Source organism: Pseudorca crassidens, chromosome 8 (assembly GCF_039906515.1).
Source record: "Pseudorca crassidens isolate mPseCra1 chromosome 8, mPseCra1.hap1, whole genome shotgun sequence".
Lineage (NCBI taxonomy): Eukaryota > Metazoa > Chordata > Mammalia > Artiodactyla > Delphinidae > Pseudorca > Pseudorca crassidens.
Window position 1 is genome coordinate 61,940,889 of NC_090303.1, and position 23,596 is coordinate 61,964,484.

The 23,596-nt window shown below is 51.7% G+C and overlaps 1 long non-coding RNA gene across 5 annotated transcripts; it reads left to right on the forward strand.

Moving 5' to 3' along the window:
• LOC137229162 (uncharacterized) lies at nucleotides 1-22,905 on the forward strand. Of its 5 annotated transcripts, none has more exons than XR_010945575.1 (4): nucleotides 1-1,452; nucleotides 3,667-4,002; nucleotides 4,144-4,366; nucleotides 11,470-11,867. It is a non-coding gene; the product is annotated as an uncharacterized lncRNA (long non-coding RNA). The 5 variants fall into 5 exon arrangements; XR_010945578.1 differs by having other exon boundaries at nucleotides 3,781-4,002; XR_010945576.1 differs by lacking the exon at nucleotides 11,470-11,867 and adding an exon at nucleotides 22,246-22,905 and having other exon boundaries at nucleotides 1-4,002.
• Nucleotides 22,906-23,596: the final 691 nt, after the last annotated feature.

The window sequence follows — 23,596 nt, forward strand, 5'->3', positions numbered from 1 at the left end:
TGTGTGTGTGTGTGTCTGTGTGTCTGTGTGTAGAGGTTTCTCCGGGTTTAGCTCTGGGTTGCTCCAGCACAGGAAGTCTTCCGGAGGGTGGGCTAGGGGAAGGTTATGAGGAAATCCCCTTAGAGGGAGCCTTGCCCATGCCCTGACATAGACTGGAGGGGAGACCTTCTGCAGGTCCCCTGAGGCTCCCACGCATGCCCCCCAAGCCCCCGCCCAGCTCCTCCACAGCTCCGGTGGGTGTCTGAGGCCAGCCCCTCCTGCTGCCCTCCCAGCTCTGAGTGTCAACCCCATCAGCCCGGCGGTTCCCACACGGATTCCAGGACTAATTCCTGAATCTCCATCAGGTGGTTCTGAAGCTTCGGCCTCCCGCTTGTGTCCCACATCCATCCTCTTTCACCGATTCCCTTGTTACAACCCCAGAGCTCCTGCCACAGGGTGACCCCTCACTGATGGCCTCTCGGCCCTTACAGGACGTGGCCCACGAGGAAAGAATAAAGCCCACCCAGCCCTCCCCACTTTCCCATTTGACTAGGAAAGAAGAACCCAAGTCCCTTTCCGTGGCCTGGACCGCCCACCTCCCCAGCCTCATCTTCCTTCCTCCTCCTCCCCTGGGCTCTGCCCCGGCCACACCAGCCGTCTCATGGTCCCCAGAACCCCCCAGGCCTGTGCTCATTTCAGAATGACTGCTGCTTGGGACACGCTGCCCCTAGCACCTCCCCTGGCCGCTGTCTCCCCCGACTCCTAATTCAGTGCCAGTGTCACCTCCTCAGAGAGGCTGGTCATGACCACCTAGTGGCATTGCTCAAGGTCATGTTGCATTTCCACGTTTTATTTGCTTGGTGCCACTTGGCGGTAGTTACAGCTGATCCTCGTTATTCATGACAGTTACATTCTATAAAGTTGCCGTGAACGCTGAGTCAGCAAATACTGCACCATCGCTCCTAGGAGAGATACAGCGTTAGGCTCCCGTGAGCCTCTAGTCACAAGATTTTGTCAACAGATCAATACAGAACCTTGTTTTCTGTGTGTTCTGTTGTGTGTGTGTGTGTGTGTGTGTGTGTGTGTGTTCTGTTTATAGACACATGATTTAATATATAGCGTGGATTCATAACATTGAACTTGCGGCCAACAGCGCCATCATTCATGACTGAGAAAAGCTAAGTTACACATGTATTTGCTCCGGAGGGCACATCACAGCTTCCTTGCACTGAGCAACTCTAGACAACACTTCTGCACTATGCTTGGGGCCATTGAAAACAGTGAAATCACCCACAAAAAGCACAAAATGTGAAAAACGTGGCCCTAAGTAAACCTCGAAAAGGACACGTTTAAAGTCTGAGCTGAACTGAGAAGGCAGAGGTCGCCATGGCGGAACCCAGCTGGAGACCTGTGCGTTGGGCCATTGAAGTTTTCCCTACCCTGTGTACGTCCAAGAATGACCATAACAACACTGTGAGTATCGACTTTGGGGTGCAAATACATTTTAGCGAGCAGGCAAATTCACACATATGGAATCTGCAAATAGTGAGGATCAGCTGTTTGTTATTTTCAAGTGTTTCGTGTTTATTGTTGGGCTTCCCTTTGCTTATTCACTGCTGTATCCCAGCGCCAAACAGGGTCAAGGTGAAGATTCACATAGATGCCTTATAAATATTTATTGACTGATTGCCCTGCCCACCCCCCCACACACTTACAACACAGGGTCCTTATCAGGTCTCAGAGCCGAAAAGATGGGGCATCTTGTTTCTGGGCACCAGAGGCAAGGGAGAGAAGGAAGATTCTGGAAAGAGGGGGTAGGTGAGAGTCCTTGTCCTAAAACTTCCCTATTCCTGGCCTCCTCTCCCTACTTATTCGTCCCAGGGAAAGCTGTGTGTTGTTAAAACCCCCTCCCGCAGGCACGGATGCGGGCACACGCAGTACGGGCACAGCCTGGCTGAGGACCCCTGCGTCCCGCTCCCGGAAGGACGGTGTGCTTGTGCGCGTGTGTGTGCCGTGCCCCCTCGCGTGTAGGCACGTGTGTGAGCACGGGCTCCAGCCTGCCCTGACGAGGCCTGCTGGCTTCCTAGCAGCTGCAAAGCTTGCTGCGCTCACAGGGCCTGTAATCACGGGAAATTACCGAGCCCAGAACTAAAACTGCTGCTGCCACGAAACCTGCTTACGAAGCCGAGTGCCTGGAAGAGGCCTCGGGAGGCTGTGCTGGGAGCTGCAATGTCTGGGGAGGACAAGGGTGGAAACTGGGCAGGGAGGCCACAGAGAGGCCACAGAGAGAGGAAGGAAGCCTCTTGCATTTGCCATGAGCCCATGAACCGATAAGCACTGTGCTAGTTAATTCTATGTTTCCGTTTATTTGATCCTCACAGCGGCCCTGCGAGGTAGGAATGGTCCCAGGGGTACCGATGCCAGACCTGGTCTCAGAGGTCGAGGAAGGAGTTTCAGGTCATGAAGCTTGTAACTAGCAGAGCTAGAGTTTGAACGCAGGGGTGTCTGCCTCCAGGGCAAGGCCTGTGGGGCAGGGAGAGGAGAGCCCCGTGAGCTAAGTGGGAACGGGTCTCACAAGAGGCAGGATTCTCTGGCTTTAAGTATTTGGTGCTTGGTGTAAGGAGCACTGAAAAGAAGACCCCCATCCATAATACTGCCCCCCTCCCGCCTGTCACATGGTCCACAGCACACCTGTTAATGCTTTAGGGTGAAGGTGGCCCTGTGGGAACCCACATATCCCTCCAGGGAAGAAACAGGTGAATTGTGCATGCTGACATCAAGTCTAAGGGACCCTGTTCCAGGTGCAGGGTCGCCCCTTCCCCAAGCACAGCACCCCCAAACCTCATATGAGTGGGCATGAGGGCAGAGACTATAAACCTGCACCTGCACCTGCACCCAGCTGAGGGCCTTTTCCTTTTCTTCTTCCTTTTCTGTGGCCCTGCACAGACCCCTGGCCCCAGAAGGACCTAAATGTGACCCTGAGAACTGCCCTCCCCACCCCTTCCCCCTGCCAGCAAGCAGATGGTTAGTGAACAGTGGGTGATGGTGGTGTCTGTGGAGGGGCATTGGGTGGGGCAGGAACTCCGCCTGCAGAGGGCAGCGGCTGGACTGGGCGGACAGTCACCCACACTGTCTGGGCTGGGCTCTTTGGGTGAGAAGCACCCCGAACCCCTCCACTGTCTCAAGGAGAGCCTGGCTCACTGGCCTGGGGGCCGTGGATAGAGAAAACTCAACCCAGAGGCCCCATATGGCATATGTTGGCACACAACTGAACTGGCCTCCAGCCAGTACTTTCATCTGACTGAGCAATAAAATATTAATAGTGTCAGGGACTGTTCTAGGTCACACACACACACACACACACACGCACACACACACACACTCACATACACATACTTGCTGAGAGCCCTTTGAGGAATTAGCATCATCCCCATTTTACAGATGAGAAAACTGAGGCACAGAGAGGTTAAGTGGTTTGCCCATGGCCATAGAGCTGGGTGATCACGGAGGCTGAATTTGGACCCAGGCGGTGTGGCAGCAAAGGTTCTGGGCTAACCACTATGCTATATTGCCTCTCTCGAGTCCACAGTCCCTTGGTCTTTCCCAGGCAAGATACACACTGTGCAGCCTGTCTGGTGAGTGGCCATCTGGTCTCTGCCTGAATATGACCCTCACGGTTCCCTGCAGGTGGCTTTCCTGGGCGGAAGGGCCCTTCTTGAGAAGCTGAAGCAGCCTCTTGGGAGTGTTCGCCTCCTGGGTCTGCTCACCTGGCCTTTTATGTCTCTGCGGGAACTGGAACAGGACAGTCACGTGCCAGTGGACATGCTCGGGCACCAGCCCCCACAACCCTCAGCTGTTCACCAAAGGGCTGGAGGGAGCCTTCGGTGAGCCCAACGGCCTGCCGGACCTGAGGCTTCACTTCACGTGAGCTTGTTCATCTTTCTTCTGTTTGGGTGGTGATCAGCATTCAATATTTTTAATGAAATGGAAGAATAAAAATAGAATGCATCTTGCCTGGTGAGGGTAAGTACTGTTTCCTGAAACTTTAATTTCCAGTTTACCTATTTATGCATGTTCATGCTGTCACAATGAAAATGAGGTAAAAATCCCAAGTTTGAGGAACAGGCCCATAGGTTGCCTTCTCACTCCTTGTGTCCCATTTAGGTTCCTGCATCCACAGCAGCCAGCCCAGGATCTCCGTGAGGCCGAGCCCAGGAGTCCTCTTGCTCCCCACATTGCAGAGCCAAGCCCAGCTCCGGGGGCCACAGGAGAGAAGTCAGCTTGCCGACTGAGCAATGATCAAAGGGACCACTGCGTGACGTGCGCTCACCAGGTGCCGGGCTCTGTGCGCAGCGCTTTACTTGCTTCATCTCTTAAGCCTCATGAAGTAAGTGGCCCTATTCTCTCCCTTCCACAGACCAGGAAACCGAGCCTCAGCAAGGGTCATCTGCTTGCTCAGTCATGCAGCTCACACACATCATTACTGGGTTCAAATCTGGGTCTGGATGGTGGGCGTGTAGGTCCTGATTACAGGCAGGCGGTGCTCAGAATGCGCCCGGCCCCTCCCACCCCCCCTCCGGGGACACCTCCTCCTTCCTCCTGTACACAGGTTCCTCTGCCACCAAGCTGCCCTGAGGCCCCCTCCCTGAAGGCCTGTGGGATTCTGCAGGTTTACTTTGAAGCAGCTTCTGATTTCTGTGACCCCAGGGCTGAGTGACTCGGGAAGCCTGCTGGGAGCGTGGGGAGGGGACTCACCCGAGGAGAGCCTGGCCCTGACTCCAAAGTCTGTTGCACAACCCTTGGGTCTGCACATCTGCCCAGCGCAGGCTTTTCCTTTCCCCATGCAATTCACAGCTGGCGCCTGAGGGCAACCCCACACCCCTTGTATTGCTGAGGGCGAATTGTCACAGGAGCCACACTCCTTCCCAGAGCTGCTCAGAGGGCAGCAAGGCTGCCCTTGGCTTCCCTCCCTCCACCCTGGCCCAAGCCCTTGACTCAGGGCTTGGCTCTCAAAGCTAACAGGTCACTTCCACTCCTAGCCTCTCCCTTCTCAGAGGCAGGGGACCTAGTGAGCACCGAGTTTGGAGTTAGTCGGACCTGGGTTCACGCCAGGGCTGGATTCAGAGAAGAGTACGGTGCCTATTCCTACCCCGACAAACACTAATTTAAAATAAAACCTGTTATTTGTCAAACTCTCTAGTAGCTCCCCATTCTCCTCAAAGTAAAACGCCAAAGGCCTTAAAATAGCCTACAAAGGGCTTCAAAGACCTATATGTCTGCTTTTCTGGACATATCTCCTTTCTTCTTTCCTACACTCACTTGGTTCCAGCCATGCTGCCCTCTTGCTGTCCCTGCCCCAGGGCCTTTGCACCTGTGGTTCCCTCGGCCTGGAGCCAACTTCCCTCAGATACCTGCATGGATCACTCCTTCACCTCAGCGAGGGCCCCTGACCAAATAACACCCTTTAACCCCAGCTGCAGCCCATGGCATGTCTTATGCCACTTTCTTGCTTTATCTCCTTCCTATGGCGCCTCCTACAAAAATACTGTATGACTGACTTATCTACCTTGTCTATCATCTGTCTCTCTCCATTAGAATGTAAGCTCCATGAGGGTGGGTTTTTTCCCTTAGCTTGTTCAGCAGTGCCTAACACCGAGTAGCATTAAAAAAAAAGTGGAAATGAAATGAAAGAGAGTTAAAACATTTATAAAGAGGTCCAGAATTCAGGTCTCTTCCATGAATTCCCTGAAGCTTCCATATCAAATTCTTTGAAACCAGAATCATCTAAAGAAATGTGTCTTTGACATTGCTGCTTTGCTCTAGGCCTTTCTTTGGGTGGGATTCAGCTCTGATTCAGTGCCTGGTCCCACCATCATCCTCCGGGTTGCCAGGCCCCGGGCAGGGCACTGTAAATACAGATACAAACCAGAAAGCTCCCCCTCCTGGAGTCACAGCCTGGAGGGGAGGCCGACTAAGTGAATAGGAGGCAATGACACAAGTGTGACAGGGAAGCACCGGGGGCTGTGGGCACCCACAGAACGGGAAAGTGCCCCAGATGGAGGGGATGGCTTGCGTGCGTAACTTACCTCCTTAGAGCCTGTTTCCTCACAGTGACGCTGAGCTTCTAGATCAAATGAGATGATGAACTGGAGGACGATCTAGTCCTGAAAAGTGACATGCAGATAGAGATTTTTTTGTGTGTGTGTGGTACGCGGGCCTCTCACTGTTGTGGCCTCTCCCGTTGCGGAGCACAGGCTCCGGACGCGCAGGCTCAGCAGCCATGGCTCACGGGCCCAGCTGCTCCGCGGCATGTGGGATCTTCCCGGACCGGGGCACGAACCCGTGTCCCCTGCATCGGCAGGCAGACGCTCAACCACTGCGCCACCAGGGAAGCCCTAGAGATTTTTATGTTTCACTCTTCACAAAGAGGCAGGAAGGCAGGGCAGAAATTAGTAAACCCATTTCACAGATTTTGCCACGTTCATCCTTTCCCGTGTGGAACTTCTTCCTCCTTCCCAAATTTCAGTCTCATCCAGAGCTCCTGAAGGCTGAGACCCTGTCTGCTTCATTTTGCCTCCTTCCTGACCTCATCTCAGCCCAGACCTAACCTTGGTCAATTAGGACATTGGGACTCAGAGAGGGAGAGTGACTTGCTCATGGTCACACAGAGAATTAGAGTTTGGGCAGGGGCTGGGACCCAGGCCTCCTGCCTCCCAGCCTGAGGCCCTTCCACTGCCAAACATGTGATCTTTGGAGCCTCTGCCTCCAGCCGCGGCTCCCCCGGAGGATGCCATGACCTCTGACCCTGCTAAGCCTTCATCCACTCCTCCCACACCCCTGGGGCTACCAAACTCAGGGCTGAGGGCCTGTGGGAGCTGGCTGGAAACATGGGAGTCAGGGTAAAGCCAGTTCTCACGGATGCCTTTGAACGCCTCTGCCAGGGCTCTGCACTGCCTTCTCTCCTCCCCTTCTTCCTCTGAAGAGCCGCTCTGAGGGCGGCCACGTCCTACCCTTTTGGGGCTGACTCTCCCAAGGCTCAAGGATACAGATTTTCAGGCCTAGAGGGGCTGTCATGAAATTCAAAGCCCTGCCTCTTCCTGCCATACTAGAGAGGAGGAAACTGAGGCCCAGAGCAGGCGAGAGGCCAGCACAGGTCCCAGGGGGCCAGAGGCAGGGCCAGGTCGGGAGTCAGAGTTCTGCACCACCATCAAGTCTGAGAATATTTGCTCTTTCAGAGCTTCTGGTGTGTTTCATCTGGGCAGCATCCTGGACTCCTGGTGTCTAGCTAACATTGCATACCTCCAGTGATGGGGGACTCACTACCAATCTGTGTTTTCTCTTGCTCTCTCCACTTCTGTTCTCCTCATCTCTGAACCCAGACCTTAGAGTTCAGGTTCTCTGTTTCCAACCCTTCCTGCCTTCCCCACTGGTGCTTCTAAGGACGCTCACATGCTTGTTGTCTGTCCATGTTTACAGAGGGGACTTCTGTCCTGCTGCCACCCCCTCTCTACTCTAAACAGCGTACTCAGGGCCCAAGGTGAGGTTTACTCATTCTTGTCATTCATTTCTTCAAAAATTCTTATTGAATGTTTGTTCTGCTACGTACCAGGTACTGTTCCAGGCACTGAGGATACACTAATGAAAACAAACACAAATATCGGACCAAACAGAGACTTGAACTATCCCTGACATAGATCCTCCGTCCCCATGACAGAGCCTCGTGCAGCTCTGAAACCGATAGCCAGAAGGGCAGACTACCATAGAGAGACAGACACACGGAACAGAAGTGTTCAGAGCGAAAGTGGGACAAGGCACATGGAAACTTTACAAACCACCGGCCCAGTGGTTAGTACAGTTCCTCTGCTAGGAAATTACAAGGCTGCCCTTTGACTTTCTTCTGGACTTGCAGGCTGAGAGGCCCTTGGAAACAGCTGCAACATCTGCTAGCCATCCTTTCCCATGGAGGGAGACGGGGCCAGGGCTTGATTGGGCTGGGGCTACCAAGCAGGTCCAGCGGAGGCCACTTCCTCCTCCCAGATCCCTATAATATCACTTGTAGAGCCAGGGCAGGCCTGGCGCCTACCCAGACCCACCACCAGACCCTGCTCATCCTGCCTGCCGCCTCTGGCTTCTCAGAGTGGGCTGGGTCCACCAGGGGCGCACCCTCTGCAGGGCCCAGGGATGTCAGCTTCCCCAAAGGAATGCCAGGCTCGGGGGCAGGGGCACCAGCTGAGCCCATGCGAGCTCACTCTCTAGGCAGGACCGGGCTGTGTGAGATTAGAGGTGGGCAGGTGAACGTGCACTGCGGCGGAGGTCAGGACTGGCGGCACCAAAGACAGCTGGGGGTAATGGAAGAGACTGATGAGCCGGGGAGAACATGCGCAGGCTCAGCGGCCATGGCTCAGGGGCCCAGCTGCTCCGCGGCATGTGGGATCTTCCCGGACCGGGGCACGAACCCGCGTCCCCTGCATCGGCAGGCGGACTCTTAACCACTGCGCCACCAGGGAAGCCTGGAGATAAGGCTTTTAAAGAGGGGATTCAGTTAAAATAAAGTCATAGGGTTGGTCCCTAATCCAATATGCCTGGTGTCCTTTTAAGAAGAGGAGATTAGGACCCAGGCACACACAGAGAGAAGACCACGTGAAGACACAGGGAGGAGATGGCCATCTCCAAACCAAGCAGAGAGGCCTCAGAAGAAACCAGCCCTGCCGACCCCTGGATCTTGGACTTCGAGCTTCCAGAATCGTGGGGAAGTAAACTTCTGTCCTTTAAGACACTCAGCCTGTGATGTTTGCTACAGCAACCCAGCAAACTAACATAGGTGCAAAGCTATTTGAATACGGCACTGCCTTAAGCATGGTCACTTTGAGCTCCCCTGGAGGTCCGCTTGTCCAGATGCTCTGTCAGGAAAGAGAAGTACACTTTTAGGATCGTACTCCTGGATTACTATTTCCCATGGATTAGGGTCCAAATTGACAGGACATCACTTCTCAGCGATGAGTGGTATCTGCCTTTAAGGATGTAGGCGAAAACCAAACACAGCATCGCCAGTACAGAGACCAACCAGAAGGGTACCCACTGTCTTCCTCTTGGACATTTAAGGGATACAAGTGCCTCTTCCCACCTGGAGTGAACAGAAAGTCTATAAAAAAGAGGAATTCATAAACATCTAGCGAGTGCCTGAGGCAGCACAGCGTACCAGATTCTAGGATGTGTGGGGTGCTGAAACTTCTTAATCTGGGGGGCAGGGTGTGTGTCCACCAGACAATTATAACGATAGCTAACCCTTTTCTATCTCAGACATTAGCGACAGGCCATATTCTAAGCATGTTACACAAATCACCTTCATTAATCCTCACACAACCCTATGAGAAAGGCACTATTTGTGCCCCTATTTTATGTATGAGAAAACCGAGGCAGAAAGAGATCACGTGACTTGGCAAAGATTACACAGCTGGTAAGAAGGAGGAGTAATAACGTTAGAGGGAGAAGAGACTTGAAGACAAGAGAAAGGAAGGGTGAGGGCACAAGGGAGCAGACACAGGGGTTCCCTTCCAAAATCTTGTCCTCCAGTTTGGAATGACTTCAGGACACTTATTGGAACCCTTCAGTGAAGAACTACTTAACTCACCACTGGGGTCTAGGGAGTATTTAATCTGAAGATAAGCCCTACGAGACTATAGGTGAGATAACCAAAAACGTCAGTTAAAGTGAAGAATGATAAACAATGGCACACAGATCTTACGTATTTTGGGACAACTTTTAAGAAGTATGTATCTATTAACCACTCTTGATATATGGCCAAGCGCTTTTCTTTGAGCAGAAGCCTGCTGACTGGAACTCTAATTTGTCTATTTTTTTTTTTATAAAGCCACACCCATGATGCCTCATCTTTGGTTTCCTGTTCTGGTATTTTAATATGTAGAGCAGTGAGGGTGTGGGCTGGTTCGCACTCTCTGGCCCTCTTTCTGTCTGTGCACAGGGCGGAATGGCCCTTCTATGCCCACCTGAAGTTGGTTACGGCCACGTGACTTCCCTGGGCCAGCAGAATGTAAGTGGAAGCGATGGCCTGAACCAAAGCCCCTGCTCACCATGATGAATCTGCAGCATGACTAAGAAAAAAACCCTGTGTGGTTTAACCACTGAGGTTTGGGGGTTACTTGTTATTGCAGCCTAGCCTACCTCCTCCTAACTGGTACACTCGTCAAGTACTACGAGTCCAGTCTTAGCCTGGGTATTTAGATGTATTTCTCTATATTTCTCCAGTATTTTTGTATGGTCTCCTTAGACCTCATTTCACAATTCTTTTTAGCTATTTGCTTTTACTTTGGGATACCCAGGAGACCCAGCCCTTATTCATGATGCTGTTTCTGTGGTAAAAGTGTGCAACTCCAAGGAGAAGCCCACTGGGTGTGCAAAAGGCAGCACATTGAGTGTGGTCATCTGGGGCACCCTGAGGGCAGGACCCACGCCCACCCCTCTCCTACTTTTCCCTCCTGCTGAGACAGACAACTCGCCATGGACCATGGGCATCCCTCAACATTCCTGCTGGGTACTCCACGAACGCAAGGCCCTGACCGCTCTCCACTTGGGCCACTTACTCCTCAGGGTCATGTTTGCCACGAGCAACCTTGAGAGAAGAGGTAACGTCTCCCACCAGGCAAAGAGCAGGCTTCCTATCCACTTTCTATAAAAGTGAAGACTCGGGCTTCCCTGGTGGCGCAGTGGTTGAGAGTCCGCCTGCCGATGCAGGGGACACGGGTTCATGTCCCGGTCCGGGAAGATCCCACATGCCGCGGAGCGGCTGGGCCCGTGAGCCGTGGCCGCTGAGCCTGCGCGTCTGGAGCCTGTGCTCCGCAACGGGAGAAGCCACAACAGCGAGAGGCCCGCGTACCGCAAAAAAAAAAAAAAAAAAAAAAAAAAAAAAAAGTGAAGACTCTACCAAGCTCAGTACTCCTTTCCTGCTACTCCAGCCGCTGAGTGACCCACCCACCCATCCTGGGCCCCTTGCTTTGCCTTTGTGGGACTTGGATGGCACCAGAGAACCAGAGCAAACCGTCGTGAAGCTCTGGTAACTGCTTTTGTATAAGTAACAAAGTCCTTTGTCTTGGACCCAGGTGTCTGGGCTCTTCGTCGGGCATCCATGAAACCGTGGCAGGCTAACTTGTGAGTTTGTACACAGGGTAAAGTCTCAGCCCCTGCACCCTCCACCCCCAGTTCTGCCCAGGACTGGGCAGGCTGTGGGCCGACGGGCAGTAAGCATGCGTCCTTTTCACTCACTGACCTCGGGAGTGGGGAGTCTGGGGACAGTCTCATTCTATACCTGATTCCCTAGGGGCCATTTTACTTCCTGGAGCCTCAGCTTTGCCCTCTGCAATTGGCACAAGAAACCAGGAGCCAGTTCACACTCAGGGCTGTTAGATTTGGGGTTTGGAGGAAGATGACTGGCCTTCTCTGGTGATTGCCAGCTGCTTTCTGTCTTCCTTTGAGGTGATGCCAGCACACTAAGCTCCTCCCAGAGAACTTAGGAAAGAGGAAGAAATTACTGTTAGTGAGAAAGGAGGAACACAGCCAGCAGAGACGCCGTTGGCCGTGGAGTCTTTCCTGTGGACATCTGCGCAAGCAGGACAGGGACTTGGTGTTGTCACGAGGCAGGGCTGGAGTGCGTGTCTCCTGGGGCTCTGTTTGGAATGAGAAACGTGACATCCACCTTCAGGGAGCTGATGGGAAGGACTTGCCTTAGTTTCCAGCCAAGGATTTGGGGTTGCTTTGTCGGGGCAGCTGTGGCGGCCTAGGGAAGGTAGACGGCGGCCAGAAACAACGGGACAGGACTCTGAGGTCGCTCCCCAGGCCGTGCTGGAATTTGCACCCAAATAAACACTTGGCAAAGCTGGGCTGTGTTCCTGCATTTCAGATTGAATAAATCCAAAGAGAGCAACTCAGTGTGAAATTGAAAAAACAAAACAAAACAAAAGGGAGGGACAGTTACTTGACTAGCGTCTCTGCTGTGCCTTCCACAGCTCTCACCAGGGGACACTTGTGCCCCTGCATCTCTTTCCTACACGTCAGGGAAGGAGAAGGCTTAGGGAAGATTGCAGGTGGGACTGGAAGGGGAGAGAAGGGGCAGTGGGGTGGTGCAGCAGCTCTAGGAAAAGGAGACATGGGCCTGAGCCAGGGAGGGGACGATACAGGAGAGAGGAGGGGATGCAGGAGGGGACACGATGAGGGCTAATTCTCAGCAAGGGGTGTGGTAGCTGACTGGCTGGGGGACCCCCGTGGCCCCTCATCTGCCACACCTGGCTCAGGGCTTTCTCTTCGCAGAGGATTCTGGGAACCGTTGCCCCTCCTAGTCTTGGGTCCACAGGGTTGGGGGTCGGGTTGATCTCAGGAGCCCAGCTTCCCCGCCCCCCATCAAGGAAGGGCCTGTTGCCAGGAGAAGAATAACCCTCCCGTGTCCGAGTCCTCATTTCACTTGCAGCTGGGCGCTAATCCAATTGCTGGCTCTAACCTAATTCTCCATTGATGCTCGAGTCCTTTGCCTGCCGATATTAAAACTCTTTTCATTTAATTGTGCAGAAGATATATCCTCCTCAGCTGTCAGGTGGTAAATATAGAAGAGCTGATGTGGAGCTCTAATTTCTTCCCTGGCAGGCCTCCCACGGCTCTGAGTAATTGGGGACCAAGATGCTCTGAAAGGAGGGGGCCAGGAAGGAGGGAAAAGGGAGGCAGGTCAGTCCCTGGCATGTTACCATGGAGGGAGCTGGGCCTGGTCAGTGTGTTCCTGGCTTGGTCAGTGTGCCCATTTCATAGGGACAGTCACAATCTCTCACATGACTGGTATCAAGAGATGTTATGGGAGAATCAAGGGGAGGGGGCTGTCCCACTGTAAAGAGTAGGAGGGGGTCACGGGAGCCCCCAGTGTTGGAGGCAGGGAGCCGTGGTCCTGATAAACCCCCTTGATCTCATCACAGAGCGGACCGTTCCAATCTCAGAGTCAGGACTTTGAATGGACCAAGACCCTTTGAGACAAAGGGTCTGCTGACAGCAGCCCCCTTGTTTGGTGACCACAAGCAGGGCAATGAAGAGTTGGTGACAGAGGGCTGGCCTCTTGACTTCCACTCCAGCCTGGAACATGGTGGCCACCCTGTGTCTCTGTGGAGGGAGAGACAGAGCATCACAGTGACACCCCAGCAGCCATTCGTTAGCAGGTTCATCCTCCCACTAGAGGCCACCTGAAGTCACTCCTGCCATCTGCTGCTTAACCACCCCCCCACCCCGTGTGCACGCACGCGTGCACACACACACACACACTTATGCAGGCAGGACAGACATAGAGACCACACAGCCGAGGCAGTGGGTCATGGGTAGGGCCTGTTACTGACCTCACACCTGGCCACAAGGAAGCAAGAAGCATCCTAGCAAGAACCGCCGGTCACCAGACACTGACTCCTCTAGAGGCCCAGCCCCACCTGTGGCTTCCCAGGAGCTCCCAGTTTCTGGGGCTCCCTCGGGCCCTGGAGGACTTGGTACTCACTCCATCTCCTGGGAGCGGCTGCTGCTTCTTCTTGGCCACCTGCTGAGCTCCCAGCACCGCAGAGCTCCTTGTGCTCGATCATTGGTGGACCTGAGCTCCTGGATGGGCCCTGCTTCAAGAGGCTTTGCTACACCTTAGCTTCCTGAACCCCTCCCTTCTGCCACCCCTTGTCACAGCCTGGTGGGGACCTCAGATGGTCCTTTCGTCTCTTCTTTCCCTTCCTGACTCAGAACAAGGCACATATCCAGTATTTCCCGAGGGCTCCTCTCTTCTGGACACTGGGGATTCGTAGACCTCCTTCCCCTCCTGGCCTGCCACCCCAGGCCTTTCTGACTCCACCCCAGTCCACTCCCCAAGATCTGCTTCTCCCTCCCTACCTCCAGCCTGCGCTCTGCCCTTATCCCTTCTTAACCTGCTGAGCTAGGAGATCCTTGGGTAAGGGGAGGGCTTATCCTGGGGCTTGGGGTACCTGCTGAATTTGTCACCAACCAGGGTTCTTGGTTTTCCCCAATCAATAGAAATTGACAAGAGGCCAGACAAGAAATTCAGGCAAGGCTTTACTGGGGCCCCTGCTGCAGCAGGGGGCAGCGAGAACAAACAACAGGTTCACTTGTTTGCTTGCTTGTTCCTTATATGGGGTGAGGGTAGGGGTGTGTCCAGAGGTCGGGCCAGAAGGGTGGCTTAGGTGGTCTGCCCATGCCTTTGGTGGTGTTGTGTGCAGGGGGCATGCGCAGTACCCTGCCTTTGCTCCCGGCTCTTCACGAGCGGCAGTTGGGCTTTTTGGTCTCTTTGTATCTTTTGGGTCCAGAATTCGCCCCAACTGCACATGCACGCAGTTATTTTTAGTTCCATACGGTTTCTTTGTGTTTTGTTGCTGGAGGAGAGGTGTGTCCAGGTGCAAGCACTGCAGCAAAGGGTCGCAGGTCCCAGGCCTTTCTCAAATCCTTTGACCAGGAGGTCCTAGAGAAGGTGATCGGGGGGTTTCCAAGCCCTGGCCCAGAACATCACCACTGTCCTTTCCTTCAGAATTTGGAGCCAAACCTGCTGACTTGCCGACTTGGGGTCCCTCTCCTTCATAGTATTTTCAGAGCAAACACTGGCAGGACATGTGACTGCTGGGAACATGGGCCCAGATGGTCTAGTCACAGGATCCCTGCATGCCGGGGCCATAACGGCCAATGCTACTGCCCAAGCCCTCTGTTCAAATGAGGAAATTGAGGCTCAGATACACACACAGGAGGGCATGCTTGTCCGGGCTCCTGCTGTGACTCCATCCAGAGACCCTGGCTTCCTAACTCCAGTCTACACTCTAGACGTTTCTGCCAGTAGAGTCAGAACGATGGGGGTGCTTCTGAGCATGGGTGTCAGGATGACAGAGTGCCAATTCCAGTTCCACCTTCTGCTGGCTGTGTGACCTCCAGCAAGTTACCTGACCTCTCTGGGCATCAGTTTCCTCACCAGTCAAGTGGGGATGCCAATGGTATCTACCTCTTATGTGGCATGAGAATGCACTGAGATAATCCTCCCGAAGCCCCAACACAGCATCTGGCACGTGGTGAGTGACGATTAGCTTTCATGCAACATTCAGCTCCACTGGGTCACAAACATCCTTAAAACCAGTAGGAACCATAACGAACATTAGCTATTCAAGAAAGAAGCAGGCATTTAATTTTCTCCCTCAGGAAACGGAAGGGTTCTATGTCAGGAGACTGTTTGCATGGTTTTCCAGAAAGAGAAGTTTGCACAGATGTCATTATTCCCTCCATAGATGTTTCCCAGCACAGAGCAGGGGCAACAGAGTCATTCCGCTCATCCTGAGGCTACGCCCAGGGAGCAGAGGAAACCACCCAAGTCAGGATGCTGCTGGTTCTTCTCTAGAAGCTCTCCAGAAGCCCAGGACTGCCCTGACCTGCAGCCCACCTTCAGCTGAGCAGTGTATCTAGTGCTGTGGGAAGCCCCACTCCCCATCCCAGGACCTTCGGAGCAATGATTACGTCCTACGGTTCAGCCCCTGGCAAGGTATTAAGCAGAAATGCTGATACTCACCAGGACCAGAACTAGGGCGAGGAGAGTGAAGCACTCACCTGGGATGCAAAATTTAAGAGGCACCCCCAAACTCAGTAGCCAAGATAAATAATATTTTAAAACATTAAAATTAATTTAAAAATCCACAATGAACAAAATATCACACTTTTAAATAGAGACAGGCTCTGCCCCTGCAGAACCCTGAGAGTGAGTGCCTCCCAGGCCTCGCCCTATAGTCCCAGCCCTGAAGCTCAGGTCCCTTCTCAGACCAGTAGAGTCAGACTCCCCGGGATGGGGTTCCAGACAGAGGTACCATTTGGGGAAAGCTCTGCAGGTAGTTCTCTGTGCAGAGAGTTGAGTACCCTGCTCTGAAAGAAGTAACGAATGCAGGCACGTCTGAGGTTTGCAGAGGGGAAGGGAGGGGATGCTATGTGATCCCGTGACGGCAGCCGTTTAGGAGTTCTGTGCAGAGAGGCAAAGAGTGCCCCATCCTCCAAGGGCACTGAAATTCTGCTTTTCCACCCTCTTCCCTGTGGGTTTTCTTTCAGAACGCAGAAACTCCTAGAATAATTGAGCAATACAATAAATTAACTTGTTCAGTCTTTGAGGACTCTCTGCTCCACTGTTTCCACTCCAGATAACTGGGGTCCTTCTCTCTGCTTATTTAAATCCTGTGCAGATTTCCAACCCCAGTTCATCTCTCATGCTGCTCCCAGGAAGCCCTGCTCAAAATGCTGTTTCTGGAATCTCTCCCTCTATTCATTCCATAAGCACACGTTTGAGGACCTACTATGTGTCAGGCTGGATTATGGAAATAGAAGGGCTGAATTAAGAAAATTGTGCTTGGGGAACTCAAAGTAGTGCCAGCATATAACTAAAAAATTATACTAGAAGGTTTAGAACGAAAAGCAGCAATCTCTGGTCCAACTTTCTCCAAGTTCAGTATCACCTCTAGGCTCTAATCACCCTTAATTCTTTTGGGTGTTTCGTCTAGTATTTAGTTCCATTTTTCTAAATATAGGCATACACAGTTTTTTGGTTTTTTTTTTTTTTTTTTGGCGGTACACGGGCCTCTCACTGTTGTGGCCTCTCCCGTTGCGGAGCACAGGCTCCGGACGCGCAGGCTCAGCGGCCATGGCTCACGGGCCCAGCCGCTCTGCGGCATGTGGGATCTTCCCGGACCCGGGCACGAACCCGCGTCCCCTGCATTGGCAGGTGGACTCTCAACCACTGCGCCACCAGGGAAGCCCTGGGTTTTGTTTGTTTGTTTGTTTGATTTTTGATTTATCAGTTTTGGGCATTCACTTTTGAATTCCTGCCATGGTAAATAAAGACTTAAATCTCCCATCTCCCTCCTGCTTCCTTTCCCTCCATCCTCCTAACATGAGTATTTTCCAATTTTTTATTGAACAAAAGCACTGCTGAGCCCAGTTGTACATTATAACTACATTCTTTTTTATACAACCCTTTTTTTCTAGAACTAATAACCGCCTTTTTTATTTGTCTGATGTGTAGTATCTATTGATAAACTTTTCAATGTCCCTGACACTCGCCTATCAATAGTAGTTCCTCTCAATCAAACACATCGATTTTTATTTTCCCCTCTATTTTCTTGTTTTAAGCTAGACTTGTTGCTTGCTGAGCCTGGGACTCAACTGTCCTCTTAGGACACTTGATCTTCATCTTCATGTCGAGATATACCTTCACTGCACGTCTGTGTTCACGTCCTAACTTCTGGAATCTCTTTCTTTCTCTTCCCCCCTATATTCCTTTTTAATTTTTAAAATGTTTTTCTGATGGATTCTTTGTATTTCATCTTTTATCCTTCTATTGATTTTTAAATTTAATACTCTTTTTAATTCTGGGAACTCATTTTTGTTCTCTGTTCCTTTTTCAAAAATCCCCTGTCTCTGGATGTGATTTTTTTTCTCATTAAGAATGTTATTGTTAGTGTTGTTGAAGTTTTCTTCTGTTCCCTGCATAGTCTCTATTTTCTCTGTCTTTCTCCTTCTTCCTTCCTTCCATCCTCCCTCCTTCCCTCTCTCCCTGACTCTCCCTCTTTCTCTTTCTTTTTTCTTTCTTTCTTCCTTTCTTTCTTTCTTTCTTTCTTCTTCCTTCCTTCCTTCCTTTCTTTCTTTCTTCTTCCTTCCTTCCCTCCTTCCTTCCTTCCTTCCTCCCTCCCTCCCCCCCTCCTTCCCTCCACCTTTCTTTCTCCCTTTCTCGCTTTCTCTCTTTCTTTGCAGTTTGGACCTTGTATTTCTTTCTTTGGACCTTGGTCTTTAACGTCAGAGGGTTTTCTAAAATTCTGGTGATTCTTGGCTGCCTGTTCTTACTAAGAGAGGTCCCCAGATGCTGACTAGAAGCCCTGCGTGCCTGGCAAGACTAGGTTACTGATGGACTCCTCTGGAGGTGGTCAGATGACAAGCCTGCTTTTTTGTTGGGGGACACCTAAATGTCAGATTTTGTTTATATATATTTTATGGGCTTGTTCAGATCTCCCGAGAAGAATGTATGTGGCTGTTGGCCTCTTGGAATCCAGGAGGAGTGGAGGGGAAACACCTGAGAGAGGTTTCAGAAGTGAAATCCACAGGACTTGTTTTTTCCTGAAATTATTAAATTTTTGTTTGTTTGTTGCTTACTTAGTTTTCATGTACCTATGTGAATTCTTCCCCAAATCTCCAACAAAACATAAAACTGCTCTCAATTCTGACAACCTCCATAGATAATCTATAAGTGTGATTTTTTTTCTTTTTTTGAAGATATGCCCCTTAGAACCTCCCGTTCCCACCTGGAGGGGGCGCTCTCCATGTCTCTTCCCCAACTAAGGACAGTCATTCTAGAGCTGTCCCTTCTTATCTTCCTGAGGATTCACTTCTCTCTCTCTCTCTCTCTCTCATGAGTTGATCCCACGATGTCCTGGACCCAATGCCTTCCTATTTCTTGGCTAACTTCCTTGTTTTGGTGTAACACGTTCTCCAGTGACTTCCTAAGAAATGTACACAGGAGATAAATTGTGTGAATCCTTGAATGTCTGAATAAGTATTTATTTTTACCTTTTATTTACTCTTTATTTTACTTACATGATGGATAGTTTGGCTAGATGTGGAATTCTAGGCTGCAAATAAATTTTCCTCTAAGTTTTTAAGACACTGCTAGATGTCATTCTAAGTCTTTGTCCTTTGTACGTGACCTTTGTACGTGTCTTTCTCCTTTTCCCTAAATTTTTCAGGATTTTTTTCTCTGTCTCTGATGCTCTGTGACTTGGTATAAATCTTTTATAATTCATTGCTCCTGTGTACTCATGACTGTTTTCAATGTAGAGACTTATGTCCTTCAGTTCTAGAAAAGCTTCTTGTATCATCTCTGAAAAATTTCTGCCCCTTTATCCTTCCTGTTTGTACTTTCTAGAACTCCTATCACTTAAATGATTTGAACTTCCAATTTCTTATCTTTTTTCTTTTACTTTCTAACTTGTCAGTTTGCTCTATTTTTTGAAAAGATGTTTTCAAACAATGTTTTAGTTCTTCCACTGATTTTAGCTATTTTACTTTCCATGAGCTTTTGCTTATTCGTTTAATGTACCTTTTAAAAATACCCTTCTGTTCTTTTTTTTCCCCCATGGATGCAATATATTCTACTACTTTTCAGAGGATATTAGCTATACTTTTAGTTTTTTACTTCTTACTTGTCTCTGTTTTCTCTAAGTTTCTTTCCTTATCTGCCTGATTCCTTTCTTGCTGATTCCTGCTTCCCCCTCCTTGTCTAGTGCCTTTCATGTTGGAGGCATTTCTAGTGTGTCTGGGGATCCTTGGCAGGAGTTCATTTAAGACAGAGGCACTTACAATCTGATCGCAAACTCTGTGTGGACAGGGCTTGTCCTCAGAGGGGTTTCCCTGGAGGGGATCAGCTGGTGAGCTCATATGCTACTATCTCTAGGTCTTTCCTCGAGCTGATTGGCTTCTCCAGAGAGGGCTTCTCTGCTGTCTTACTGAGGGTCTTTAGCCTTTTCAAGTGGAGTAGCAGTTGGGACTAGAGGTCCACCATCCTGTACGTAATGGCGCCTCAGGCCCACCCCCGCTACGCAGTCCCAGTGTCACTAAGAAATCCTCTTTCCATCCTCAGCTAGGCGGGGAGAGAATTTGCAGGGAGAATGGGCAGGGGGAGAGGGTGGGTCTAACTCCTTTTTTAAAGAGACTTTCATTGTTCCTCTTTCAGCCTCATTTTTGCTTTCAGAGGAATCTGGCTGCTCTCCATCCTGAGCCTTTCCAGGCGTCGAGGTAGAATACGCCTTGCTTCTGGCTGCCTTCTCTCTCCACTGGCATTTATGTTTCCACTTTCTCAACTCTTGTCAAGGTAGTTACTGCTCTGCCATTCACTTTCCCTTTTCCAACATTTTATTGAGTCCTATTGTCTCGTCTCTGGTTGCCTTTGTCTTTTTTTGCCATTTTAGTGGGGCTTTGCAGGGGTGGGGGAAGGGAATATAGTGGGTGTGGTCAATCCCCAGGGCTTACTTTTTATAAATTATTTATTTATTTATTTATTTATTTATTTTTGGCCGCTTTGGGTCTTCGTTGCTGCGTGCGGGTTTTCTCTAGCTGTGGTGAGCAGGGGCTACTCTTTGTTGGGGTGTGCAGGCTTCTCATTGCAGTGGCTTCTCTTGTTGCAGAGAACAGGCTCTAGGTGCACAGGCTTCAGTAGTTGTGGATCGCAGGCTCTAGAGCACAGGCTCAGTAGTTGTGGCGCACGGGCTTAGTTGCTCCGCAGCATGTGGAATCTTCCTGGACCAGGGCTCGAACCCGTGTCCCCTGCATTGGCAGGCAGATTTTTAACCACTGCGCCACCAGGGAAGTCCCTCAGGGCTTACTTTTGAAGGCATCAAGACAGGACTGCATTGCCCTCCTGGGACGTCTATATGCTGACGATCCTGATTCTACTCTCCAGCCCAGCTCTCTCCCGTGAGGCCAGGCCATACGTTCAGCTGTGTTCGGGACATGTCCGCTTGTGTGGACCACAGACCCCTCGAATTCAGCGTACCGCAAGCTGAACTCATCACCACTCCCTCAAACCTGCTCTTCGTCTTTGGTCCTTCAGTAGTGAATAACCACATCCTTCCCTCTGTGGTCAGGGAACAGGCCTTCCTGTATGCCGACAAGACAACCATCATGCATTGGGAATACCACTTCCCACTCGCCTCTTGAGTCCACCCACATGTCTCCATCACCATCTTGACCAATCTAGTCCAGCATCATTTCTCACCTGGACTGCAACAGCCCCTAACTGTTCTCCTTTTCCTAGTCTGGCCCAGAAAGGCCTCTCTCAAGCTGATCATGTCCAGTGGTTACTCATTGCCCTTGAGATAAAGACTAACCCTGTCACTTGGCCCGTGAGTCTTGCTGACTGCCCCTACTAACCTCTTCAGCCCCATCCCTTGCTTCTTACCCTGCACACTGTTCTTTTTCCCCCCAGGCCTTGGAGTTAGGCCTGTCTCTTCCCTCTGTTCCTTCTCACTGCCTCTTCCCCTTTGCCTGATCTCTCTTATCTGTCAGGCTTTGGCTTAAAATGTCATTGCTTCCAGGAAGTCTTCCATGACTCTGAACCCCACCCCACCTCACGAAGACTGATTAGGTACCCCTACTCTATGCTCTTTATCTTGCAAATTCCTTACCTGTTCACCTGCCCTGTCTTCCCATCAGGCTGTAAGCTCTGTGAAAGCTGGTCATGGCTGACCTGGGAGCATACCTATCCACGCTGTCACCAACCAGCCAGTGCCTGGCATAAAGCAGGTGCTGAATTGGTTATGTTAATAAATCAATGTCATAATTAATTTACAGCTATATATCATATGCAGCCTGGTACATGGGGGAGCCCATGGGAAGAGTGTGCGTGTGTGTGTATGTATGTGCATGTAGTTGCAGGAGTCAGAGAAGTAGGCGGGGCCCAGCCTTCTCCATCCTACAGTGCAGAGGGTAGAGGACAGAGGGCAGAGGGGAAGGGGTCAGCCAGGAGGCAGGGAGGCCAGCAAGACGGCTGTGGTTGTCTACAGAGAAGAGGGCAGCCCACTCTCCAGCTCCCCTGCCACAATTCCACTTAGCAAACTGAGCTCAGCGAAAATGGGCAGCACTTTGGTATGATGTATGTGCACCAGGGACGGTTCCAGGCACTCTACACATGTTGACTGGTTTAGTCCTTACAGCAATCCAATGAGCTAGTAGTATTTTCACATACATTCTACAGATGAGAGAAGTGAGGCACGGAGCGAGGAAGGATCTCTGGTTTCCATCCCCAGGGCACAGTGAATTCCTTCTGCCCTGGCACTGGCAGCAGTAGGTACCACATCCCCAGGCAGGGCAGCTCTTCTGTCTGCCCCAGGCAGCTGGGGCCCTGGGCAACTTTGGAGACTTAGGACCGTGCTTACCTCTGCTCACCTCCTCCACGCTCCCTTCCACACTCCCAAATTGAGGGCCTAGGGGTCAGAGGTGAAGGGGGGATGTCCCACCCCCATCAAGCCCCCAGGCTGCTGGAACATCACACAAGCTATGCTCTCCGTGATCATGATCGCTCTGTGTAGCGCCTGCCTTGTTCAGAGCCAGGGGGTGGAGCTGAGAGAGGGGAAGCAGTTTGCTAAAGGACACACTGCTGGCCTCTGCCCTTCTCCCATGACCCAGCGGGTCCCAACCTTCCTACCCCAGGATCTCTTCCCTCCACAGGTATTCAGGGCCCTCATGAGGCTGACCACTTTTTATCACAACCTGGTCCACCCTAAGGGGGTGCCCGAAGCTCCAGTGGCGACAATTCTGGCATCTGGCCACGCTCTGGGAGAACACTGATGCGTTAACACAGCCCTGGCTGCCCCGAGTCTCCCTTGGAGGGAGGATGTGGGTGGTGCCCAGCATTGGGCAAGGAGTCAGCACCACTCCCTCCCTTATCTTGTGCGAGCTCAGAGGAGTAGACAATGCTCCCCAAGCCCAGCGTGGTCCTTTGAGAACTGAAACGCCACTCTCAGGGGTCCACTCCTCAGGGTAAGGCCATGCTAAAATGCTTGGCTCCGGCTTCCCTGGTGGCACAGTGGTTGAGAGTCTGCCTGCCAATGCAGGGGACACGGGTTCGAGCCCTGGTCCGAGAAGATCCCACATGCCACGGAGCAACTAAGCCCGTGCGCCACCACTATTGAGCCTGCGCTCTAGAGCCTGCAGGCCACAATTACTGAGCCCGGTGCGCCACAACTACTGAAGCCTGCGCACCTAGAGCCTGTGCTCCGCAACAAGAGAAGCCACCGCAATGAGAAGCCCGCGCACCGAAACAAAGAGTAACCCCCACTCGCCGCAGCCTGCACGCAGCAACGAAGACCAAATGCAGCCCCCCTAAAAATAAATAAATAAAACAATGAAAAATAAAATCAAATGCTTGGCTCCCTGGGAAGAGCCGCTTGAAGCCTTACCAGTCACACATTCCTCAGTGTGAATGAGACCTCCCTCCTTCCTGAGCTCGGCTTTGGTGGGAATGTAGGGGACGGAGCCTGAGGATTCAGGGCACAAGAGAGGAAAATGCTTTTGTTTGAGGTCACACAGCGGGAGCCAGGCAGAGATAGGGAGCCTGGGCTCTTCTGAGCCTACAGCTGGTCCTCCGGGCCCTGCGCCACCCGCTCTGTCCTCGGCCCGCTGCCGCAGAATGGAGGCGGACTAAGCTGATACTGTGGAGAAGCTGCTGGGACAGATGTAAGCTGCGGGGGAGGTTACGGGAAATGGAGGAAAATACCGCCCCACCCACTCTGCCGCCTGCTGGTTGCGGATTCCCCGATGTCCACATGTGCTTCTTCTGGGAGGCTGTGGAGAGGGTAGAACGCCGGACCACATGTCTCCCTTGCCGTTGCCCCAACACCTGGCCCTTGCCCTCTTTCCTTCTAGCTGAGGGTGGAGCTTTTGTTGTTGTTTTTGCGATGTTTTTGGCATCGGGGTGACTCTGGTTGTCATGGCAACTCCAGCAGAGGGAAGGAAGGAGAGGGCCTGAGGGCGGTGAATTTATTCCACCGTGAGCTGGTTTTCCAAGTGAGGATATGCA